General features: G+C 40.6%; 1 protein-coding gene and 1 long non-coding RNA gene across 3 annotated transcripts in view; one reads left to right on the forward strand and one right to left on the reverse strand.

Annotated features, from left to right (window-relative positions):
- The window catches only part of csf1a (colony stimulating factor 1a (macrophage)), a 58944-nt gene that overhangs the window by 27755 nt on the left and 16087 nt on the right, over nt 1-15102 (forward strand). The gene's annotated exons all lie outside the window — the stretch shown is intronic.
- LOC136949640 (uncharacterized) lies at nt 5506-7381 on the reverse strand. 2 transcript variants are annotated; one of them, XR_010877452.1, is made up of 3 exons: nt 7279-7381; nt 6757-6874; nt 5506-6240 (listed from the first exon to the last, which is right to left on the reverse strand). It is a non-coding gene; the product is annotated as an uncharacterized lncRNA (long non-coding RNA). The 2 variants fall into 2 exon arrangements; XR_010877446.1 differs by having other exon boundaries at nt 6757-7381.

Genomic DNA, 15102 nt, shown 5'->3' on the forward strand with positions numbered 1-15102 from the left:
ATGTTCCCATATTTACCAGCCATCTCAATTCTTCAAATCTCAAATTTGCAGACTAAATTAACCCAAAATGAAAATATTTAATTAGAATATTTAGTTTGTATATGATTTAATGTGACACTTCTCATTTCTCAAGTACTCTTAGTTTGTACTCAATGAATCAGATAATATCTATCAGCGCGCGTTTCAAACTCGAATCAAACAAACAGCGCGCCCTGGAATAAAGCAAAAACTCTCAACCTTTTTGTTCTCTTTTTTTTCCCTCTGAACAACACAGATGGTTGGCGTTTACCGTCTATTCACTTAATTTAGCTGAAGTATAACTTTCCAATCCAATTAGAACTAATTTATGAACCAGGGGTTTAATTTCTGCAATTTATTGAATACATAATACTCACATAATTATGCAGAATTACACCCTCTGGGATCACCTTTGCAAAACTTCAACGTAACGGGACTCTTTTAGCCCCCACCTTTCCTCGGAATTTCTGAAACTCATGTAAAATGTCCTCAAACAACCACAAATCTTGTTAGCGAATGTATCAAAATACTCATCACCTAACATATTTCATAAGTAACCAAATTAATATGTAAAATTCGCTCCAAATTCATCTATTTCTCTAAATCTGCGTCTTAGTCAATTTCTAAATTTCCGTCTGCGCATGCGTCATGCGGTTACTCATCCTGGATCTCAAATATCAAGCTGCAATTCCTTTACTAGCCTGTTACCTGCCGCCATCGCTGTTGAGTCAGTCTGTTAGTTTGTTAGCTACTGTCGTTGCCATAGTTGCAAATTCAACTTCCTGGACTCTCCTCGGTCTCAGGACAGAGCAAAATGCACTTCCTCCACGTTTTCACCATTAGCCATTAGCTATTAGCTAACAAAGTCACAGCCTGGATCTTTTCAAATGTAGATATTGTAACCCCGTTCTCATAACACAAAACCGAAACATTTCCAGATAAATTCAATACGTAAACAAAAAATATTCCTTAAACAACATAACATTTCCGTTTGAACACATAACTTTCTATAAAAAATTTTAACCCCAAAATTGTAATTCTTCAAATGAATACCGCTTTTGTTGTCAAAACTGGCCTTTTACCAATTATCCTACCCAAAAAACTAAATTTCCAGCGCATTATTCAATATCGAATCAGCTCATAATATAGAAATTCGGTCTGTACATAATTTCCAAATCAAGAGTATGGCAACTCACAATATATTTTCTTAAGTTTGACAAAGAAACAGAAACACACATCTGTTTTCCAACCAATACATTTCTCAATTCAACGTCAAATTCTCTCTAAAATGAGTGTTTTGTTTTGTTTTGCACTCATGATGGGTGTGGGCCACTGCACGCAGAATGAGCTTCAATGAAAGAATCAACTTCCGCTAGGCTCAAGCGCATGCGCCTCTTTTCAAGTGGAGAATTCAAAGAATTAACATTAGCATTTTCAAAACAGAATGTCTCCGTCTTCAAAAACAAATGCCTTCTGGCGGTAATCAGACCGATGTAAAGTCTAACATCAAATATATAACGGTTAACACAAAGTTGTAAAACAATATAACAAGTCAATCGTCTTTCCTCTACCAACAGTGTCATAACCGATAAACATCCATAAGAATCTGAAGAGAATATAACATAAATTCTCTCCAAGTGTTTCATCTGTGTATGTGTGTAAACATTGTACGTCACCAGTTCGGAACTCATTCAACTTCCGGTCACGAACCACTCTAGTTTGCGAAGGCTCGCCCCCAATTTCCAGAAAACTTTCAACAGTAATGACACATCTCCGGACATTCACGTACATTTTGGATTTACCATTCCTAGCAATTCGTGTTGGCCTACATGTTTTTCAACAGCATGTCAACATGCTCTGCATTAGCTTTGACCAACCAAGCCCACAACATTCTTTATTTCAAACACAACAGGGACTCAAACCCTTTGTACCGGAGAGGACTTTAACCTCTCCTTCTTTGAAACGCAAAATAATAAGTATAGGCAATTGCAAGTCAAAGCACAAGCTGCAATCCTTGCGGGAAACCAAAGCAAATCTATAAACAAATTCCAGGATCCTGCTTTCTTGACTTTTCTTAGATATAACCGGCTGTCAGAAGACATCTGAGTCGTCGAGGAATAGCAAATGTCTGACCTCACGTTCGTAGTCTGTTCTCGCATTCCGGGCAAAACCTCATGCGCCTAAGCATCCTGCCGCAAAACCCCTGGCTGCGGATGAACCACGGCGAAGTTTGTTTGCGGAAAAGCCAGAAAATCTCAATCGTGAATCTGTGGGGAAATAGATGAAAAATTCCCCACACTATTCTGTCCTAATATTTCTTTATCTCTAACTTTTACCTGTCTCCATCCAATCAGAAAAAGCTCTCCAATCAGGCTAAAATCTATTCTTTTCTCTACAAAAAAAAATTGTGAATATATTTCTCTCTACACAAGCTTATTTCGCAATTCAATAAGGTCCTTAAAACAAAACGACTCCACACTCGAAAATCCACATTTATCAATCCATATTTGCATTTGCAAAAAACTATCGTTACCATACTTTTGTTTCATGTAATCGATGTTTGGACAGGTCAATTCTGCCTCCAGACCATAGCCCTATTCATTTTAGAATTACAATCCATATTTGACCACATTAAACCAATAACCAACGAAGGAAAATAAAGACACAATTACCCCTTTTCTTTTATAAAAACTTTCAAATTCCGACCTCAAAACTTTTCAATGAAAATATACCCCAACTGCACAATCGTAAATTACAAATATTCAAACCAAAATAAAAATAATTTAAATTTTGATTTTTGTAATTTGTATATAGCTTTTACTTTGACACAATTAGGCCTAGTTACTGTTACTTCTTTTAACCTCAAAAAACATAACTTGCAATTAAAACAAAAAATGAACATGCGTGTAAAAACTCAAACCTTTGTTTTGAAAATCCCTCAGGATACGTCCTAACTTTTTCTCTTTTTTTTTTTTTTGTTCTTCACCTTCAGGGACTCAAACCCTTTGTAAACACTCAGCTGGTTACCTCAGTAGTATACTTTACTCTCGGGACTTAGAATCACGTTTAGGCCACTTTAATAAATAAGAACTGTTATGACCGGGAGTCAGGTGGCTGAGCGGTGAGGGAATCGGGCTAGTAATCCGAAGGTTGCCAGTTCGATTCCCGGTCATGCAAACTGACGTTGTGTCCTTGGGCAAGGCACTTCACCCTACTTGCCTCGGGGGAATGTCCCTGTACTTACTGTAAGTTGCTCTGGATAAGAGCGTCTGCTAAATGACTAAATGTAAATGACCAAAGCCAATACAATTTCTCAAACTATCACGAACCCAACATATTCTAATCCTATAGGGTCTCAAACAGACACATAACACGCTATAACATGTGAATTTATCACCCTCTATGTGTGTTCGTCAACACACTTCCTCTATGTGTGTCCGTCGACACACTGCAGATTTTTTTTTTTACGACTCCCACGTAAAAGATAGGTTCATCAACCTTACCTTATTAATTTCGTACGACTTACTTAACCAAATTATTGACAATAGCCTAAAAAACACACATTTAGACAATTCAATATCACACAGTGACCAAAAAGAATATCTCACCGGTTCTTTGAAGATCCCGCGTCAGCCACAAAACGTCCAACGGGTGCCCCCCCTGGCCCTGCTGTCTCACGCATGGCGGAAGGACAGGCGGCTTTTTGCCGGAAGATAAATTCGCCGAGGGGAGCCGCCTGCTGAACGCCGTAGACCAATCAAGGATACCCGTACTGGCCACCAAATGACATGGCGGAAATTCAAGTGGCACTGTGTAGATCTGAATAATCAAGATGGCGGTTTCAATATAATTTATTTAGTTTGTACAATTTAAGAATTAACAGAGTACTCTAGACCGGTCATAGCGAAAGACATGCAGATGTAACCTACAGGTCGCCGGAGAGAGTGGTGAAGAACAACCCTAAAACCCTGCCTTATATAAACTTAGAACAAATGGTTCTTCTGATGGTCAATCCATCAATATAGCGGTCTCTGTGATTGGCCAGCACTACTCAGTGACAGTTTGACTCCACATCAAGTGTCCCACAGTTCTTTGATGCCCCAGCTCCCTCTCTAAAGAAGGAGATGGTTAATGATACACAAACAGGACACAGGACACAATCTCCTTGGCCAAAAGGTTAGGTCAGCTCGCTCAACTGAGATAACAATCTCCCACAACCCCCAGACCTAACTAAGAAGGGTCTTAGTTAGGTATCATAAATACCTTAACCCTTTGAGGAGTACGATCACACCTGTGTGATTTCTTCTGGGTGGGCCCTGGGGAGTACGATCACACAGGTGTGATTTCGAACGCGTCCTTAGAATGTCCAGTTTGGCTTATTACGTCACAATAGAGCCTTCAGCAGTAGCCTACGTGTATATTATAAACATAAGTCTCAATGTACTGTATATTTTGCAAAAGTATACCTTTATTATCCATATGTAAACGTTCAGACAATTTAGTTAGCTAATGTTAGCTAACAGCTAACCAAAAATAACTCACGCTTTACTCACGTCACCTAGTAAACCATAATATTATACGTTTTCCTTGACTTGGCTATCACTTTCAACACATTTTACCTATTGTATAACCAACCAGAGATCGAAATAATAGATATACATTCACAAATATGCATCTAAAACATCTGACATTCATCTGTCTTTCGTCTCGTATTTACTTGCGGCCATCTTGGATTCTTTTGTGTTCCGGCAACAAAGATGAACTTCGATGATGTACCACTTTACCCCGTACACCTCATTATTTTCTCGTGAGAAGAGTAGGTTATCTCGTTGACCCTTTGACACCCACAATGCATTGAGTACTGATCAAAACAAAAAACATGGCAGCCTATATTATCGGTAATAGCCAAGTTAGCTTGTCGACAGCTACAAACGATCCTATACCATATCCGATCACTGTGGATTCACTTATATGAATATTTCAAATTCGGAACAGTAATGACAGTAAAGTTATACCCCTAATTCGCAACAACCTATAAAAAACCCACACAAACACGTTTCTTAATTTTTACCACAGCATCCTTGAATTCGTTTCAGGTACATGTCCAGGAAAGGGTACAATCACGTCACTCACGTTACATATCAATGAATATCATTAGCACAAACATTGAGCCATAAAACATATCACAACTCAAGCATGTTTGAGTTGTGTGATTTACTGGCTATATTTAGGACCTTTACACAGGATCCACTATGGACATCCAGGATCATGATGGGCTTGGCATATCTGGGTCTGTTGTCTTGACATGTCAACTGGCATTTATTCATACACTTACATTACACAATGAAACAAAACAACATTCTTTCAGGACATTGACATAACCTAAACAACTACAACAACTAAGTAGAATTAGGTAAATAAAATTGGTCCAACAAGACAAGATTAAATTTGTGACAAATTCCCCAAGACACAAAGAGGATGGGATACTTCAAGTTCAAGTGTTTTATTGTCAGGTGCACAGAACACCACAAGGTCAGACTGGGCACTGAAATTGGGCACTGAAGACAAGACAACGCAAGACAACCTGGCATAACATATAAGTACACAGAACATAGATTACATCTATGATAAGCTAAAATATAGGGAACCTCCTAAATATACAGATAATATACAATATGTGAATGTAAACATAATATACTAATACCATATGTGAACATTAGTTATTGAGGTAGCATCCATATGCAAAAATATTGATGATGTACAGGTGCGTGTGGGGTGCATGGGTTTGTCCACAATGCGTGTGGCTTTGCGGATGCACCGTTAGGTATGTTTGTGAGGGAGGGAAGAGAGACCCCGACTATCTTCTCGGCTGTCCTCACTATCCTCTGCAGAGTTGCGGTTCAAAGTGGTGCAGTTCCCAAACCAGGCCGTGATGCAGCTCCTCGGGATGCTCTCTATAGTCCCTCTATGCAATGTGGTGAAGATGTGGGATGGGAGATGGGCTTTTAGCCACTGCTGGTACACCAAGGAATTAGGTGCTCAAGGGTTTAGTTGATGTTCAGCAGGGATGGGTTGCTTTTTGCCTTGTACCTTACTTGCTCTGCACACCTGAGAGATGGCAATGTAGTACTATACATGGACAATTTGTATAGCAGTGCAACCCTCTTTCAACATTTTCTGTCTCTTGGAACGGGGCCTGTGTGGGCCAACATTCACATTCACCTGTAAAATTAGAAAGGGAGATGTTCAATATATAGAAAACGGTCAACAGCAGGCAGTCAAGTGGTATGACAAGAGGTGTGTTCATAACCCTATGAAACATTACAGTCATACATTACTGTCTTGTCATTTCAATAAGTTGTTATTTTGAATAAGCATAAAGTCTGGTTTATTCTATGTCTTCCATCAAGTAGCTCTAGCCTAGATTTTCCAAACAAATTACACTTGCCTCATTTTTGCAATACTTGAACTGTGGCCTGACAATAAATGAGGAATAATAAATGTTCCAACAACACGGAAATGAATGGCAGTAGATGGTAGCAATAGATCACAAAACCTAGCCATCAATTTAGAATGGATGTCTGCATTATTGTGTTTGCTCTAATTAGACTAAACATAGCAAGTTACGAGCTAGCTAGCAAAAACATCAGATCGTGGAAAACAACAAGTCATGCTTTCATCTCAATATCATGCCACAGGTATGTGTATGTAATTTGTGGTTATAAATAATCTACTCACCAGAAAGGTTTTCCCAGAAAAGTAGAAGCCAACCAAAAAGGTTTGAAGGTATCCAAGCTGCATGAGCTTGCTTGATCGCCTTTCGTCAAGGGGTCTGGGAGTCATTCTCCAGTCTCGCCTATGGCTCACATGGTTGACAATCAGCAGTTGTTGCTAATTTACTAGGCTATGTTACGTTGTTTGTGTGGTCGGATTATAATGAGTACAAAATAATGCAGGTGCATCCAGTCAAACTAATGTGCTATGATTGTAATGCATCTTTAATTTTTGTTTTGCTGGTTTCCAGTAACTTATTTTGAGAACACGGTCTGGTTGCCAACTCCGTAGGTTTACGAGATGGAAGAGAGAACACAACGATGTATAGCAATCAAGTTAGACTGACTGGGTGTATCTGAATTATGTTGTATTCGTTATAATCCGACCACACAAACAACGTAACATAGCCTAGGAAATTAGCAACAGCTAACTTGTTGATTGACACTTTACTACACTACGAGCTAGCTAGTTTGGCAAACACATCACCTTGTGAAATACAACAGTTGCTTTCATCTCAGTATCGTGCAAAATATATGGGTGGTATAATTAGAATTATACAAGTACTTCTGGCATCAGAATCATAGCCAAAACTTTGAAGGTCTCGCCAATCCCCTGAAGCGGAAGAAATACGTCACGAGAAGGTCGGATAAACAAAATAACCAATGTAGTCGTCACTAATACGGGGTGCAAACTAGGTCACTTTCAAATGCGAATCGAGAAATGGTGAAATTGTATAGAAATTCGATTTTAATGCGTCATAATCAATTTCTGGAACGTTGAGACTCACGCGCAAAAAGAACTCACTCTGGGGGGACAGTCGAGAAATTTAGAACGTACTCCTCAAAGGGTTAAGACAATCTGAGTGTCCATTCTACAGAGTAAACCACACCACAGAGCCTCAGTGTCTTACATTTGTCTGTCTATAACAAAGGAACTTACTTTTTACCGCTTAAAGAAACATAGATATTGTAAATATGTCAAAAACTGCCATAACAGGCTGCCTCTTGCGGGGGAAATGAGAAGACATCATATTTCATTCTACACTTCAATCGTATTTTGAGTTGTAAATGAGCAGCAAAAAAAATATGCTTTTAAATCTATGTAATATTTATAAATAATAAGTAGGCCCTATGCATTTTTATATAAAATATACAGGAATATCAGTTTTAAAAATGTCATTAAAATCCCTGTACAACAGACGCAAGCAAGCACACCCTACAATTTTCCCAGAAATTGTACCCTCTCTAGTTATTATTACAATGCTGGTTCCATGGGAATCAATGGCAGCCCCTAGACCAGAACTGTAAAAAGTTGTGAAATTTGGCATGTTGAAACTGCAGACCATTAGTTACTTACCATACCAAAAATTGGTCACTTTAGACAATAGATGTCGCTACAGGCCACGCCCCAATATGTCAATTTTCAAAGTGATGCCATTTGCAGGCCATAAGTCCCAAAATTCTGAAATTCATTACATATGCCTTATTTCTCATGAGGAACAAAAAAGCCTCAAGGACCCATAAGGTCCGCCATGATGGATTTTGCTGTACAATAAAGATTAAGGAAACACGTTTTTTCGCTACCCCTTCTACATATTTGGTCAAATTTTCTTCAAAATTGCCAGAGATGATCTCCAGACTGAGCCTCACAAAAGGCATCCTAGGGATTTCTGATTTTCAATTCTGATTCTGAAAACCCTTTGTCCGGTACAGCAAATCAAAATCTGCAGCAAAGCAACCAAACAGGAAGTTGGATCATATTTCAGCAAATCTTTGAGATATAAACACCAAACTTGATATGTCCCGAGGAAGACACTACCACATGTTACCATGTGCAAAGGCAACTTCATATCTCCAAAAATTATTGAAATAAAGCAAATTGAATTTATCGCTGACGCTAAAATAATGCTTTACACACCCGCCGGTCAAAAAGTGATACTTTGATTCAATCACAAGTTCAAATGAAGACTCTTGAGAATGTTTAGAATATTTCAAATACGCATGCTTGGCTAATTGCTACGGCTTTTTCCCCAAATCCTCTCTCCCTCTGCTCCTTAGCGGGCGCGCTCCAAATTCTCACACACACAAGGGGCCAGAGCCCTTGACACATGCGCGAGCTTGGGGAGACGCACACACAACATTTCAGGACATTGTGGGCTGACCAAGCCCCCACCTTCACTACTTGGCCTAATAGCCATTCTAGACTAGCCACTAAGTAGTGGTGCCCAGAAATGTTTCATAGGAGTGGCGAAAAAGAGAAGCAGAACAGTGGAACACCATCCCACTACCATTATCTCTTATTCACTCTCATCTGTGTTGTATATCTGTAACTGCTATTGTATGGGCCTACATCAAAGTCAAAGTGTAGTAGTGCAGAATAGAGCAACTGGGAAATGGGTGCTGATGTGGAAAGTCCCCAAAAACTGTGCAGAATGGGCAGAAAATATTTGATTTTAGATTAGTCTGTATCAAGGCCAATTGGAGAAGAGGCCAAAATATACTTACAATTATAGTAGGCCATTGATATGTTTTAAAAGTTCAGGGATGTAATTTGTTGGATAAGAAGCCCCCAACCCCCACTCCAGAGACAATTGATGACAGACAGGTGCTGACATTAAGCTAAACAGTCATGTGCTAAGAGTAGAGTAGAGACCAAATGTGTAAATGGATGTTGAAACTCAGTGCTCTGAGTTGGTGCATGTCAGTTTAGGAAAAGGTAGCCCAAACCTCTAGGTTTAGAAAATCTATAATTTAATTGGAACTCTCTTTTAGTTGGATTTGACATTTAACAGACATTTAATTCATTTATCAAGTTATTTGACTCCATAACACAGTAACCTACATATGGTGTAAAAAAAAAACTGCAGTCAGATTTGCCAAAATTGCCAGCTTGGATATAGATGGATATAGATGGACATTAGCTCTACCTTGCTCCAGTTGCCCGCATGACTCTTGTCAGTTGTGTTTGACTGAGATTCTAGAGAGAGGTCAATTCAGGCAGGGTTCCAATATCCATGGTTTTCAAACCAGTCCTGGGGAACTTTGAAAACAGTGTTGCCGCGTGTGGTATGTTTTTTGTAAAGTGTATCCTCACTTTCATGAAGTTATTGTTGTAGTCAAAGCTTGTAAAGAATGGATCTCTGCCCGATGGGCCTGACCAGAGCACAGGTGGCCTGGCCAGAGCACAGAACACACTTCAAAGTTGTCACTTTCAAAAGGGTGGCATTTTGACCCCGTCAGGCCAAGATGTCTGAAAGTTGGTAAGCATGCCTTATTGCTCATGGGGAACAAAAGAGTCTTAAGAACGCATAATGTCAGCAGCATGGATTTGTCTCTACAGTGACAATTTGTGAAGAATTTCAAAAAATGCCTTGAAATTAACCATTGATCCAATTGTCTTGAAATGTTGTGTACATGTATGAAATACATGTCTGTGTCATGTCCATTTTGTAATGGTTTGCAATTTTGAGGAGGAACCCGCCATTGCTGCCTGCAGCTATATTTATTATTTTTCTTCTACTTGTGCCCCAATATCTCAAAAAGTCCCTGGTCATAAATGTTCTAATTTGGCAAATTGATACGACATCCAAGTGGCTACCCCCACACCAAATATGGGACACATTCGACTGTAGGGGGCGCCACAGGCCACGCCCTAAAGTCTGATTTTCAAAGTGATGGCATTTCCACCCCATTGCTCCAATTCTTCTGAAACTTGGTGTAGCTCCCCAGTAATACGCGCAGACACACGAATCTTTGTAAAGAACAGGGTGATCTTTATTCCATCGTTGTCGATCATCAATCCCGTGAAAACTGCAGATGAAACAATACTTACAACAGTTGCATGCAGCAACCTCACTATACTAACAAGCCATAGGCTAAGTTAGCTCAAACAGGCAAGTATTCTCAACATACCTAGTTGGCAGCTTATCACAATAAGGAGCTAAACACAGATTTTGTATCTTCAACGGAATTTTCATAACTTCAATGTAGTAACTTAACAGGTACTATTTACATGTTTGATTGAGGAATGTGCTTATCGCGTTGCATAGCAGATCCTTTGTCTCAGTGTCCCACACAAAAGGTCCCACAGACATGTACACAAATTACTTCCGCCCCAAGCTTTTTAGAATATATATTATATGCAGGAGACGTAACATTTATACTAGTGGTGGGCATAGATTTTTTTTTTTATGTAGATTAATCTCACTGTAATCTTGGCGTTAATCTAGATTAATCTAGATTAAAATGGCTCATTTGAATTCCGCCGAAGGCATTCAGAATATGTGTGCTACCCAAATAATGACTAAAAGTAAGTCTTTGAGAACGGGTTTCTCAAGCCAGGTGGCGCATTAGACCAGGAGCTCATCTCCTGTTTCCAAAATGCATCACAAACTGATTGAGAAAGCTTTTCTACTATGATAATTGGTGATGAAAATAAATTATGTTTATTAGATTAGTTAGCTTGGCTGATAGAGCTGTGCTGACGGGCTTGCCTCGGTTGCACTCAAACATCGTAGTTTGACGACAACTCTTCCCCTGCGCTACATCAGTGCTTGGCACTGCATCTTCCACATTAGCTAAGGGATTCTTTGCGTTTAGGTGTTATTTGAGACTGGAAGAACTCCTACAGTAAACTAATTCCGCATAGCACAAGGTGCAAACAACCTTAGTCTTGTCGAGGTTTCCATTGGGAAGCTTCTTAAAAATACATTTTCCCTGAAGCAAACCAGGCAGCTTCATAGCTGCATCCATGTTAGCACGTCACGTTTGATGTGATAATTTCATACACAAGGCATACACACAGGTTCGAAGACTCGTTCTCGCCCCCTACAGTGCAATTTGGCTAGGTATACATCCGCGCTAAAATATCAAGGTGAAAGTCATCCTAGCTTGCGTAGTATAGACCCAGCTCCCAACCCAACTTTGAGAATAGATTAACGGCGATATTTTTTTTATCGCCGATAAGAGTCACAGCGCGTTAATGCCGATAACGGCCCACCACTAATTTATACACATACAACTGTACAATAACCCACTACATAAATTAAACCTAATGAGACAAACATGTTAATGAACTAAGGGCAGTTACACTCCCACCAAAATCCTTACAGATTTTTATTTAAATGTGTGAACTGTGAATCTCACTTTTAAGTTATTAAGAGAAGACCTCACTATAAATTCACCTTATCTTTACTCACTCTGATAGTCTACCAGAATTAGCTACAGATACGTCCAAAGAATGACAGAAACAGGACAGTGCTTCAATCCACCTGCACTAGTGTGACAGTTTTTTGGATCGGAAGCTAAAGATAAGCAGTGATGACTAGTGCTCATCCCGTGGAAAAATTGCAGGATTCTTAATATGCAGATGAAGGGCTACATGAGTCAAATGTTCTCCTACTCTGACAATGTCGTGTTTGTCCAAGAATAGACTTGTTCTTCTCCTTGATCTGATTCCCACAGCTATGCCTCAGACACTGGAGGTCTTGAAAAAGGCTGGCTTCTTGGACCATCTTTATAATGCCCAATTCTGCTTCTCTCCTTTTATGCAAAGTAGAGGAATCACTTGAATGTTGCTGCAGGCCTTTGACTTGCCTTGCTCTGCGCTTGAGCCTAGCTATGGCTCTTTGTAGTCTTGACCAATCTGAAAACTTATGCAGGTGATCCAAGATTGACTTCTTCTGCTTGGCCTTGGTGTCATGCACAAAAGCTTGTTTGAGCTCTGGATCAGCACTCAGGACTTCTCCGACCATGACGTCCTCGCGTGGAATCTCTTCCTGCCATAAGACAGCTGGTTCTGCAAACCAGTTGGACGCCTTTAGCTGCAGTGCTGCCAGACCTCTGGATGCGTGGTGTGCGGGATTGTCTTCCGAAGCTACATACTGCCACTGACCCGATGCTATGCTTTGCTTGATTTGCTGCTGGTTTCTCTTCAATTTCCTTTCAAGGCACTGAAGACGATGCACAGCACACAGCTTGTTGTTGGGTAAGTTGGGTCTTTCTTGATTGAATGGTAGTGGCATTTCATAGTGACCATCCCTCTTGAGCCTAATGTCATTCTTCATCTTAACCAGGAATCCAAGATCCTCTTGGGATATTTGACCATCTTCCATTGTCTTTTCGCTGAAGTCAGATTCAAGAGCATTCATTATTTCTGAAGGTGACTGTTTCCTTAATCTGTGTTCTATGAACATAGTGCACTTCGCATGCAAGATCAGACCAGGGCTGCAAACTTGGAGTCACCTGCTTCATAAGTACATGATGACTCACTCTGATCAAATCTCCATAGTCGATGTGAGGGTTGCCGCAGCCAATCACACTCCAGCCTAAGTCTGTTTTTAGTGCGAAAGGTTGACGTGCTTCGCCGGACACCACTTGTCTTGCAACAAGAGCCTGAGGGCAGTTGTAACCGATAAGCAACCCAACATCACAACTTTGCAGAGGGGCAATCTCATTTGAGATGTGTTCCAGGTGCGGCCATGCCTTTGCAGTGTTCGGAGTGGGAATATGACCTCTATTCGCAGGAATAAATTATCTTGAGTAAGTATCCGGCAGGGGTATTGTTTTGTTTGAGTAGAACCCTCTGACTTGCAGGCCTGTCAGTTTCTGACAGGACACTCTGGCATTCCTTGAAGCCATCGTCGACAACTTTAATTGAACTGGAATACTCTTGGTGTTAAGAGCTTCTGCTGTTTCTTTCAAGACAAATGTTGTATTGCTTTGTGTGTCAAGAAGTGCATATACAAGTACTTCGTGCTCTGGTTCACTGGTGGTTGACACCCACACCGGTATGATCGTTGAAGTGTGCGTGCCCTTAACATCTTGCATAACCCTGTTGGATGTTGCCCCACTAGACACATTGATTACTTGAACCTTGGTCTCCATCCTCTCTTCTATGGAGTTGTCGCTGTCAACAGATCTGTTGAGGCTTGTGGATGTCTGTGCATCTTTAGTGCGATTTTCATGAAGGCATGTTGGATGGTGTTTTCTACACATGTCACAGATCTTTCGTTGTTCACATTCCCTTGAGTGGTGCCCAGGCTTCAGGCATCCAAAGCATGACTTGCTCTCTTGTATAAACTTATGTTGCTCAGATACTGCTTTCTCCATACATTTGTGACAAGTATCCAAACTGTGATAAACTCTTTCACAGAAAATGCAGCTTGGTGGCACATATCTTTCATCTGAACTTGTCGCTAACACCTTTCTGCTGGGACTTCTGTTCCTTTGGGCATTGATCTTGTCATTATCATTTGGTTTTAGGGCATGCAAGGATGTAATTGGATTACATGCGATTCTGGCTTCGCGTGTGAGGAATGTCACAAACTGACTAAAACTTGGAAATGTTAGGCTTTGCTCTTCCACTTTCATAACCTTCCTATTCCACCTTGATGTCAACCAATCTGGAAGTTTGGTGAGTAATTTTGGATTTTCATTGCAGTCGTTCAGCACGGCAAGCCCTTTGATCTGAGACATTGCAGCCTCGCAGCTGCGAAGGAAGTCAACAAATTCCTGTAATTCCAGACTGCTTTTGGGATCGATCTTGGGCCACGCATGGAGTCGGTCTCTGAAGGCCTTGGCAATAAGGAATGGATTTCCATATCTTTCTTCTAAGATTGTCCATGCAGAGATGTATGCCTTCTCAGTGCCCAGCAGAAAGTAGCTTTCAATTGCGTCCGTGCAGGTCCACCAACATACCTTCAAAGGTAATAGATCTTCTCTTCTGCCGGTATATTCTTCCTGTCGATGAGAGTTTGGAAGGACAACTTCCAGTGACTATACCGGAGCGGGTCACCATTGAACATTGATAGCTCAGGCACAGGGAGACGATTGCATATACTTGTTCTCGTGCCTTCGCAGCATTTAGTTTCTTGAGTACCTCTAGTCGATCTATCTCTCTGCGCTTGGCCTCTAGACTTCTCTCTGCATTTTCAGCTTCCTGCCTGGCACGCAACTGTGCAGCGGCAGCCTCTTGCTCAGCAAGCTGCTGCTTTTCTTCAGCTTCAAGTCTTTGAAGTTCTCTGAGCTGTTGCTTTTGTTCTGCTAGGATCTCTAGAGTAGCTTCATTAGCAGCTACCTCAGCAGCTGCATCTTGTCTCCTAACTAAAGACAGGCTTGAGTGTCTTGAGCTGGATACTGAGCTGCTTCGCACCTTTGAGCGGTTAGACCTTAGATTCTGTGTGCCATGCCCCAGCAATTCAAACTCTGGTTTTCCACGATCTTCTTCTTCATTATTTCCCATGGTCTCCACAATTTCCTTTGACCTTGCTTCACAGAAGTCTACCCTGCGACGAATGTCTGTGCAGACACA

This window comes from Osmerus mordax, chromosome 1 (assembly GCF_038355195.1).
Source record: "Osmerus mordax isolate fOsmMor3 chromosome 1, fOsmMor3.pri, whole genome shotgun sequence".
In the NCBI taxonomy this organism is placed as follows: Eukaryota; Metazoa; Chordata; class Actinopteri; order Osmeriformes; family Osmeridae; genus Osmerus; species Osmerus mordax.